At 32.1% G+C, this 11,657-nt stretch overlaps 1 pseudogene; it reads left to right on the forward strand.

The window, feature by feature from the left end:
* The first annotated feature begins 7,191 nt into the window (after positions 1–7,191).
* LOC149566850 (transcription factor MYB32-like) lies at positions 7,192–11,324 on the forward strand (annotated as a pseudogene).
* Positions 11,325–11,657: the final 333 nt, after the last annotated feature.

Consider the following 11,657-nt stretch of genomic DNA (forward strand, 5'->3'; position numbering starts at 1 on the left):
GGAAAAATGTGGCAAAGTGTTTGTGGAAACATCTTAATGGAATCAACCTTGAAGCACAAATAAAATTACGAAAGGATCTCCAAGTTGCCAATATTATGCCAAACATGTGGTTGCATGAAAATAACTCATTTGATGTTGCCCCATGTATTTTTACATCAAATAAGAAACAAAGCATCATTGATACAATGAAAAGAACAATATTTCCTTTAGGTTTTGGTGCAACATTAAAAAACTTATTCACAAGAGATGGATTAGAGTTCTTAGGGCTAAAAACACATGATTGGCACAACTAGATAAAGGTAACTTTGTAGAATGTTATATTTATTTGCAACATAACTAGAAATTTATTTATCTTAGTGATAGAATAAATTAAGGCATAATTTAACTTGGTTTTTGTAAACGCTCTTCTAGTATGTGTTGCCTACAACAATACCAAGCACCTTTGATCGTGATGTCACGTTAACCATTTACAAACTATCCAAATATTTGAGGTATTTTGAATCCATCATATGCATCCTCTCTCATGACTCTTATCATTTAAAGAGCTATAATTGTAATACCTTAATTTATATTTATACTATTATTTTTTAACAAATAATAAGTCTTCCTTATAACACACTAAATAATATTTGTAGGTGGGTTTCATCTAAAGAGATACACCAAGATGAATTGAATCATTGGAAAAGGAATGTTCCACTTTTGATGTGTGATGTTCAAATGTTCTTCCCTCCAAGCTTCTTCAATTCTCAAGAGCACTACCTTGTACACCTAGTGGAGGAGATTGAACTATGTGGTCCTATTCATTTTCGGACAATGTGGCTTGTAGAGAGATATATGAAGGTTTTGAAACAATTTGTGAGGCAAAAATCTTGACCTAAAGGGTCCATGGTTGAGGGGTACATGGTTTTCCAAACAATGTCTCATTTGAGTGAGTACTTACACAAATTGCATCTTGAAGCACCATGATTATGAGATTATAAACAACCTCAATAATTTGATGGAGAAAAACTAGAGGGTCAAGGGACTTCAAATAGGATACAAGGTACATGAAAATGTTGCAAGTAATTATTTTTATCTTATTCTTTATAATAAAACTTTAAATTATTATTAATACATTGAATAATTCTATTTTCCATCACAGATGCTAAGGTGTGGGAGTCATTGCATTTGTATTTTGCATACAATTCCAACTTTATGTTGGAATGGATGGAGAAGCACATTGAAGAAAAGAAATTAGAGGATGAAATTGCATGAGCCAATATATCATAGACATGGTCCAAATACTACTCGAGGACTTCTAGCAAGCCATAACATAAAAGGGCCTGATAGATGCTCATGGCATTAGCTAAAGACCAATATTGAGCATGAAGCAACAAAGAGGAAAAATAGAGTGACACAACAACAAATGGATTTTACTAAAGGTTCTAGAAATAGGGAGGTGATACATCTATATTAACATATTTGAGTAATTTAGTAATTTTATTTTAAAGTTTTATATTCTTCATCTAACAAGTTACTATACAAGTGGATTTAGGTAACATATTACAAAGGAATGTGGAATTTTGGTCATCATTTATGCATCAAAAAGGTTGATGACAAGAGACAAAATTATGATTGTGGAGTTTTAACATCATTTGAGGTGGAATGTCATTCACATGCAAATAATAGGTGACCAATCACAAGCACACTTAGCTATTATGGATTATTGGAGGATATCATAGAGCTTCATTTCATATCTTTGAAGAAAGTTATTTTTTTCGTTGAGTGGTACAAGCTTATAAAAGTGGGTGAAGAAAAAACTATCCTCTTGCACAATAATGGATTCCATATGATTAATACATCTAGATTTGAAGCCACATATGAGCCTTATGTTTCTCCAAATCAATGTGACCAGATGTTTCTCATTTCAAATTTAGAACAACTTGGTTGGTCATTTGTGATCGATTATGATCCAAGAGGACGACGAGTAACATTTGTTCAAGATGAAGAGAACCATGATTTACTTAGAGATGTAGAAGTTCCCCTTGAAGATATAGATGACCAGGATGATGATGATGGAAACTTTATTGTCAATGATAGTTATAACCAAGAGGAAGATCATGATGAGCCTATTGAATTATATGAAGGATATATGAGGAACCACATGGGCATCAAGTCCATGAAGATGACGATTTTATTGATTTTCATTTACCTATAGTTGAAGGTGAAGACTATGATGGAAAAAATGGAATTAATTTATTTGTGGATTTAGGGCCCATCAATGATGGTCCATTTATGTCATTAGATGAGGATATTTTATGTGAGAATGACACTGTTTGATCATCATATCCATGCGAACATGGTTGTGAAGATTCAATGTAATATAATTAAATCTTTATATCTTAATTATTTTGTTTTTTTAATACAGACCACATGCAATGGAAATTAAGCAATTTGAATGTTTTAAGTGATTGATATGATGCACCATGTATCTAATTCTTGGATTCTCTACTTTTGATGAGGTGGGTAGATTTTTTTTCAATTGGATAAGTTGTTTCATTTTCTTACTTCTTTAAAAAATAACTTGAAAGAAACTTTTGTGTTTTGAGACTTAGTACTATCAACACCTAGGTACTTTATAAAATTAACAAATAGGTGAGAGAAAGACCACATCATAAAGCTAAGAAATTTGGAAGTTGAGCATTGTTTTATTTGGGGTTATATATTGAAACAGAATGAAAAATATGTATGTTATTGTTCATGTGTTAGTGACTTTGAGTTATGTTACTAATATCAATTGCATATGTTTTCTAATCTATATTTTATTATTTTATGTCATTATGTTATTCTTTAAGAATGTTCCTATGGGTGCTCAAGATTCTACCATGGGGAATCCATTGATTGAAAATGCTCTGATTGAGATCTTAAAGAATGGGCAAGGAAAAAATATTATTGAGATGGTGCACCAGGTAAGTCTGAAAATTGTATTTAAATAGGTTGAATTATCTTATCATATGTACTATATTATGTTAATTTATGTTTGTGGAATGTAGGCCATATCTAACACAACTCCAAAAAGCACACAACTTGTAGGAATGAAAGATCCAACTATGTCATCCAATGCCCCAATATTATGCAGAAGGTAACATTTCGATCTTATGTTTTTCTAGGTTTGATTTTCTTATTTCCTTGAGTACATCTCTTATAGTTTTTCCTCATAGGATACTTCAAGAAGATGTGTCATGTCATCTACATCTACACTAGAAATACCTATCACAAGAGTGGCATCAAGAACAATACCTATTGGCACACCCTTTACATTAAATATGGATTCTCCTAGTGTTCTTGTTATAGTAGACATCCATGCCCCTATGAGGAGTGCATCTAATCCATCAAATATGGGTTCAATTAGAATTCTCCCACCAACACCTAAGCAAGTTTCCTTGAGGAATGTTATAGAATCTCAATCAAGAATATTAAGGCTACTACTAGATACCATTGAAGCTATTGAAACTAAAAAATAGATACTTAAGAAAATTGAGATATGTGAAAAGACATTGTTGGGGAGTTCAGGGAGTGCTTCAGATGAACAGGTAAAGCTAGCCAAACATATTATCATATTATTGTTTAATACAATGGATTAGGTTTTACATTAAATTTTTAAATTTTTCTATAGTAAATATATTTTAATTTTGAATAATTTCTTTATAACTACAAAATGATCATCTCACCAATCACTGTTATAGTCTTATAACATAGTAACAATAGCAATTAAGTATTGAGAACTATGATCTTGTTGTCTTGGCATAATAGTCATTGCTTAACTTTTTTCTTTTTCTTCATAAGTCCTTTCCTTGAGATTCCTTCCCAAACTTCATAGGCTTTTTTAATAAAACATATTCTTCTCAGCACAAATATTCATAAAAATAAAGTACATCAGATTATTTAGCATATGTTGTAATGTTGACAAGTATAAAAAACAAAGAATTTTCAGCTTGTAATATATTATGAGATATTCTATTATTGAAACCATTTTTGTATATAATCCACAATCCAAACATAGAAGACAAGTTTTTAATGAAAATCTTATACAACCTTCAATAGAGGATTCTTTTGAACTATGTACACTTCTAATACTATATATTGTTTAGCTTAACATCTCATATCCAGATGCCACCCTTCTTATGTTCTCAGTAAAAAGGATTTCTCATTGCTGATTATGATTTAGCCTAATACAATTATGCACATTTAGCTCCATATAAAAGTCCATTTCATCATCCTTATTTATGAGACCCTGCCAGCCACTTTTCTTTGCTTCAAGATCTTATAGTACACACCAAGAAATATCATTCATTATTATGTAGTTGTAATATTTTATCATTTTTATCTCTCTTCAGCACTATGTTGATCTTTATTTATTTATTATGTGAATCTCTTTAGTGCTTATAGCCAAATGAAATTTTCAATAATTTCACAATCTCATTGTAAATACAAGAACTTAATGAAAAAGTAACTAATGTACCTATAGGGGCATCTACCTCAACCCCTAAGACTACAAAAATATCCTCAGTGACTATAAAAGGAGTGCAAGAAGTTACAATCTTGCTCACCTTAGAAGGAGAAGTCTTGAAGGATGAAATGGGGCTAAAATTCTAACATTTGATTTTTCATCATGCAAGAGAAATATTTGGCAAAACTATTCAAGTGGATTGGAGGAAATAGTCCAACTCTAAAAAAGACCAACTATTTAAAGATGTCATGCTAGCATTTAGTGATCCTGGATTTCATAAGGAATGCATTCTAGATATTGAAAAAAAATATATTAACTCTAAAAGAGACAACTTAAGGTCAAAGTTGACAAAAGATTTGAAATACCCATGTCCAGCTTGGATCATAGACCAAGTGACATGGGATGAGCTTGTGAAAGATGTTAAATTTAAGAGAAAAATCCGTAACAATCCAAATTATTTTCCATGTACACAAGGAGGAAATAAAAGATGTCTTCGAGATACTAAAAAGGCAACTCAAGCTAGGGTGTCAAACATTAGATCCCACAAATTAGAATCTGGTGGGTACAATAGTATTCGTGGCAGCTTGGTAAGTGAACATTTTCATGTATAGTATTTTTAATTTCTTAAAACATAGTCACTAAAAACTTATGAATTAATTGTATCTCACAAGTCATTATATCTTATGAATTCAATTTTGTTCATTCATGTAGGTGCTCCAATTCCTAAAAGAAGCATCTGATGAGGATTTAAAATATGCCTTAGTACATGGTTTCAAAGGCCTTAGAAAACATACAATAGTATTCGTGGCAGCTTGGTAAGTGAACATTTTCATGTATAGTATTTTTTATTTCTTAAAACATATTCACTAAAAACTTATGAATTAATTGTATCTCACAAGTCATTATATCTTATGAATTCAATTTTGTTCATTCATGTAGGTGCACCAATTCCTAAAAGAAGCATCTGATGAGGATTTAAAATATGCCTTACTACATGGTTTCAAAGGCCTTAGAAAACATATGCTAGATAGAGGAGAGAAATTAGTCATTAGTCATGAATCTGAGGTAAGTTTATTAGGATCTTGTATGGTTCATGCAAAAATTTTATTATAGGTATTATATTTTTTAATAAGTTAATCTATGTTGTGTATAGGAAGCCTAGGAATCAAACTTATTAGGTACTGAAAATGAGGAGGACCAAGAGGAAAATAATGAATTATTTGGTGTACACAATGATTCAATTATCATTCTTGACCCTCAACAAGAAACCATCCTTGAATTTCAGTAGTTGAGAAAGAAGAACAACAAGGAGGGTGCTCAAAGTGATGAACAATCAGCACCCTTGATTCAACTAGTGCCATAGAGAAAGAGGACACAAAAGAATATAATTGATAGAAAGAAATGAACAAAAGGAATATTTTCAGTCAAATATTATTTAATTTTTATTTCTATTATAAAGCTACTTCATGTATCATCATGTACTTGTTCAATAATACATCATAGTTGTGTTGTTTGATGCATGTGTATTCTAAATATGATTTCAATTTTGAGATATGTACTATTTTTATACATCCTCTATATTATCAGAATATTATAAATAAATACTAAATCAAGTGAACAAAATAGTGTGTGTTTTGGATTTATCGTCTCACTGGAATCAGTCGTTGAAATAATGATTCCATCCTTTTCTATTTTTTTTCAACTTCATAGATTCTAGTTTTTAGTGGTTGAAAACCCCAGTGCAAACCTCATTCCACCAATCTCTTGCAATGTTATGTATTTTTGAATGCATAGATGTGTGTCTAATGACTAAAATTTCCATAAGTTTTCTTTTGTGTGAGGATCTTATAAATGCTAATGCAGTCCGAACTAGTTTAAAAATATGCAGAAGAAGTGTAAAGAGCATAATTTTCTTTAACAATTATAGTAAATGGTACATTTGCATGCAAATTTGATGGATGAAAACTATAAATATTTTAATAGCATAAGAATATTTACAGGTTATGACTTTCTATCCATTCAAATATGTTACAATTTTGTATCGTGGTATAGAGTTTTTTGTATTCATGTGCATGATATCTATTCTTTCCCAAGTCATGGTGTTAGGCGTTATCATTTCCATGATTTACAATCAAGAATGAAAAGTGAAAACCCTTGATTTCCATTGCTAAGTTGGGGATGAAAACCCCTGATTCAGGCATATCTGAAAGCACTTTCAAAGTAGACATGCCTGATGAGATCATTTCAGTTTGAGGAAGATAGAATAGTAGAATTACAGATAATGTTTTTAATTTTTCAAAATGAATTGATCTAAACTACTATTTTTTGTAAAAAAGTTCTCAACAAGTATTTCTCAATCATTATATATTTCATAACATATGATGAAACAAACTAAGAGAAATCTTGTTAAATAATTATTCCTATCTTGGAAAATCTCTACATTATTTGAAGGCATATCCTACTACAATTAAGAAGGTACCTTTACTAGGGAAAATGTGAGGTTTGAACTCTTGAATAGCTTCGATGATAAAGTTATAAATTCAAGAAAATATTATAAGCAAAGTAGCATTATATTTGCATATCTTGGCCAAGGAATTGCAAGTATAGCTTGAACTAACTTAGGGTCACTTTAACATTTAATTTAGTTTGATTGACGCTTAGCATCTTGTTATAATTTGAGCTTCATAACTTCTAAAGAGAGTATGAGGTGAACAAACTCATGTTCGAGTGTGAAGAGAGGCCCCTAAACATGTGTTGATGATCATCTTTTGAAAAACTAGATACAAACTAGTAGAGAAAGACATTGGAATTTTATAGCTAATAAAGTAGGTAGGACATACTTTTAAAGATGGAGGTTAAGCAGCTACTATTTCATGTTTTTCATTTTTGCAGGAAGAAAATTTTTTAGAACCTATTGAATTTCATAAGTTGGTTTATTAGACACCATAGTGCATATAGAAATTACTCATAATTTAAAAAATTCAGTTCAAGCATACAAGACTCAGTGATTTAATTTTGTTATATAATGAGTTGTTAAGGATAATTATAGTTTCATATAGCTAGGCTTTAAATAATTGTTGACTTCATTTATGTTTGCAATGGAGTGGAAAGAGTTGTAGGTTGAGGTGGATTAACCACCCCTACCCCAGTGTTAAAATAGGTCATATATCTACTAATGAAGAAGAACTCATTATCAAACTTCATAAGTTGTTGGGGAATTAGTATGAGGTTTCGATTCATTTACTTGATTGCCATTGTCTGTTCTTGTTCTATTGATTTATATCATTAGCCAAGTTGAGGGATCATTATGTATGATTTCTAGACCTACTAAGTGTTCAATCATGGGTGAATATATGCAAGTGGTCATTGATTGTGGGTAGAATATCTGAACAAATAGATAATGAAATAAAGAACTATTGGAATACACATTTGAGCAAGAAACTCAGGGGGAAAGATCCCAAATTCACCAAATTGAGAAATAGACATCATGTTCGTGCAGCTACACATCTAGAGCTCTCATCTTATCAGAAGGAACAAGCATGCAGTGAACCAAAAAAATAAAGCACAATTGTGGATAACATTATATTTATGAGTGAGCTCATGGGTTCAGTAGAGTCCATAGACTAGTTTGCATGCATTCTCAAAGATCAGACTAGTTTTTCTTATGGAGAAATTGAGAGCTTTCTTGTTGAAACAAATTGTGACATATAATGGAATATTTCTCCCAACTAGAAAAGGGAGAATAAAATACAACATAATGGATATGAGGAATTTCTAGAACAAGATGCTTCAATTAGTATGGTCAAAGAAACTGATCTGATTAGTAAGCTACATGCAGCATACAAAAACTATTTGCATGGCTCAGGTAGAGTGTTTCATTTCAACCTATTGATTATAAGATATTGATTATCAAAAAGACCAACAAAAGAATTGGTTTTTTACAACTGTCGCACCAGATGACTCTTTGCTAGTAAAAATTAATGCAAATTTTTGATTTGTTATACCAGGATAGCTAGAATCTAACTGCTACGAGACCTACTATGACTTTATATTACTAAAATTGTCCATTTTCCATTGAATTCATCTGTGAAGTAATCTTTCCTAATGCTAGTATCAAAATGAATTGATGGTCATGCTAAGAGTTGGAATCTCAAGGGTTTGCGTCCTAAGAATGCACACTGTGGTAAAACTATTGGATGTGATGATGTTTTTAAAGAAATCTGTACCACTACCTTCTATTGTCTTGCTAATCACCTGGCTCCTTGTCATAGGTTATGTTTTTAAAGAAATTTGTACCATCACCTTCTATTATGGTTATTAAGATACTCTTATTGCGGGTTATATTGGCAGTAAAACATCTACAACAATCCATGGACCCATTTTGCTATGCATACAAGAAAGAGGAAATCTGTGGAAGGTAAGCTTACATATTCTTACATTTTATACTTTATGAATAGATCATGAATATTTAAATAGTTGTTTTTTTGAAACTATAAATTGTCTTGGTAATATAATGATACAACTTTATCTTTGGTAAAATATAGAATTGCTATCAATTTTATTCAAGCTGGATTTAAATGATAGAATATTCATGACAATAAAACATACTCATGACTAAGAGTGTGTATGATCCATGCATAGTTCATTTTAAGCGATCTCTATTATTCATAGTATTCTCTATAAGTTATTTCTCTATTTATGAGTTATGCTTATATGGGAAACATCATTTGATTAGTTAAATTAGATTCTTACATCTATTTTCTTTCTTTCAGGATATAGGAGAAAGATGAATAATACAAAATGTTTGTTGTTTGACTGGATACTTTCTATCTTTCAAGGTACAGGGAGAATATAAGATGTCTCTTTCTTAGTTGAAAGAACTTGCTAGAAAATTGCATCTACAAGTTCTCATTCTAGATATGACATGCTGAAAACAGTACATCTTTAACATGTTCAAAATGAAACATTTCTGTCTAGTTTTTTCCATAGATCAAATCAAGCAGTTGATCATGTGCTGTAGTGGAAATGTATAATATGAAGGAAATAATGGTCATACCATATCTATTATATGTTTTTTTATTGTGGAGAAACTCCCACATCATTCTGTAAGATACAAACATTGAAGATAATTAAATCAATATAACATTTTCTGTGAAGTTTGCTTGTCAATACTATTTCATGGTTATGCCATTTCCATTGTACATTTTATGGGTTGTGGAGGAATTGAGCCATCATTTTATAAGATACAAACTTTGAAAATAATCAAAATTAATATAATAGTTATGAGAAAGCTTGGAATGCTGAGAAACAAAATATTGTAAATAATTATAGAAAATAATGTATTATTTCTATTTGAAAATGTATTTATAATTGAAAATCACATTTAAATTATTTTAAAAAAAATATTAATTTTTTTTACTATATTTTTTCATATTGTCTTTATAGAGACAATAGTTGAATTTTAAACATATATCATATTTTGAGAGACAATAGTTAGATTTAAGAAATATTGTCTCTAAGGAGACAAGAAAATTTGTCTTATAGAGACAAAAATATTCATTTTTCATATTGTCTTCACAAGACAATTTTCTAAGACAATCTATTGAGACACTAATCTCAAGACAATTTTTAAAATAATATGCAACTTTTTTCTTGTCTTGAATTAAGACAATTCATACAAAAATTGTCTTGAAATTTGTCTTAAATGCCCCCTTTATGTAATAGTGTATATAATAGTGTGTGCTTGAGTTGCAGCCATGTAGGAAAATAGAGCGAGCTTGAATCTTGCACGGATAAGTCCAGATTTCTCCGCCTAGAAATGATTTCCAAAAGAATCATACCAAATTTGTAGACATCTACCTTGGGAGTGATGTGAGTACTAGCCCACCCTGGGGCCAAGTATCCGCTCGTTCCTCTCGTAGTCGTCAGCATGCAGCTCAAATCTCTACCCATTAGCTTCGCCAACCCAAAATTGATTAATTTGGGTGACATATTACTGTCCAGCAGGATGTTCTTGGGCTTCACATCACTGTGAATGATGCAGCCTCTACATTATTCGTGGAGATAGAGCAACCCTCTTGCAGTGCCTAGCGCGATCTCAAATTGGGTCTTTTAGTCGAGCAACTTCCCCTCACCGATCTTGGAATTACTTGTGACAGTCATTGGGCATGTAATCATAGATCAGTAACTGTTTCTATCCTTGCACACAAAACCATCTAAGCCTAGCCAAATGGACATGTTGTATGTTTCTGAGGTAACTGATTCCTACTCGGAGTTGCTTCTCATCTTGTCTTGAACACTTCATCCTTTTCATAGCCACAAACGTACAGTCTGGTAGAGATCCTTTGAACACAGATCCAGATCCTCCGCTCCCCAGCTCAGACCTGAAATTCCTTGTCGCAATTTTCAGCTCCTTATAAGTAAATATTCTTAGAAAAGAGTTTGGGGAATCCACACACCTATCCATTGATTGTAGCTTGTGCCTTTGCAGAATAAAAATTGAAAAGATACCCATGACAACGGTGAGTGCATCGAAGATCCAAAGTACTAGGCCCATAATACTTTTGCTTTTGCTTTTCTTGGAAAGTTGAGAGGGACCTACTCTAATGAAGACATTTGTATTCCTTCTTGATGAAGTAGAGTTGCGCATGTTTAGAAAATCTCTGTACCAGATTTGGCAGGGCCCTGAAGGCGGATTGAAGTCAAAAGCGGTGCACAAGCAGTTGCGGAGATAGGCTTTCTGGCAATCTCTCTTTGTGTAGGTAGGGTACGAGAAAGTAAAATCATCAGGCAACATTATGCCAAGATGGATGAATCGGTCACTGCTACAGTTTAATGGACTCTTCCGAACACACACGCTGAACGCCCAATCTTGCAAAACCCAAGCGTGGTTGTCTGTGTGTTTGAAGCCTTTCGCGCAGCTGCAGGACTGAAGATTTCTGGAGTTGCAGGTTGCGTAGGTATCGCAGGCACCATAAACATTGCATCCATCTCTGGGGACAGACCAGAACATGCTCCAACCATCCCTTACGAATGCATACTATCCGAACATGGTTAGGATGAAACGTGTCAGGACTTTGAAATTTGGAATCGACATGTATGTGAAATACAAATCAGAGCTGTCACTTTCAACACTGATATTGAACATACGCTTGTCTATAATTTCTGG

Source organism: Cupressus sempervirens, chromosome 3, assembly GCF_028749045.1.
Source record: "Cupressus sempervirens isolate cs-2001-9-10 chromosome 3, ASM2874904v1, whole genome shotgun sequence".
NCBI lineage: Eukaryota > Viridiplantae > Streptophyta > Pinopsida > Cupressales > Cupressaceae > Cupressus > Cupressus sempervirens.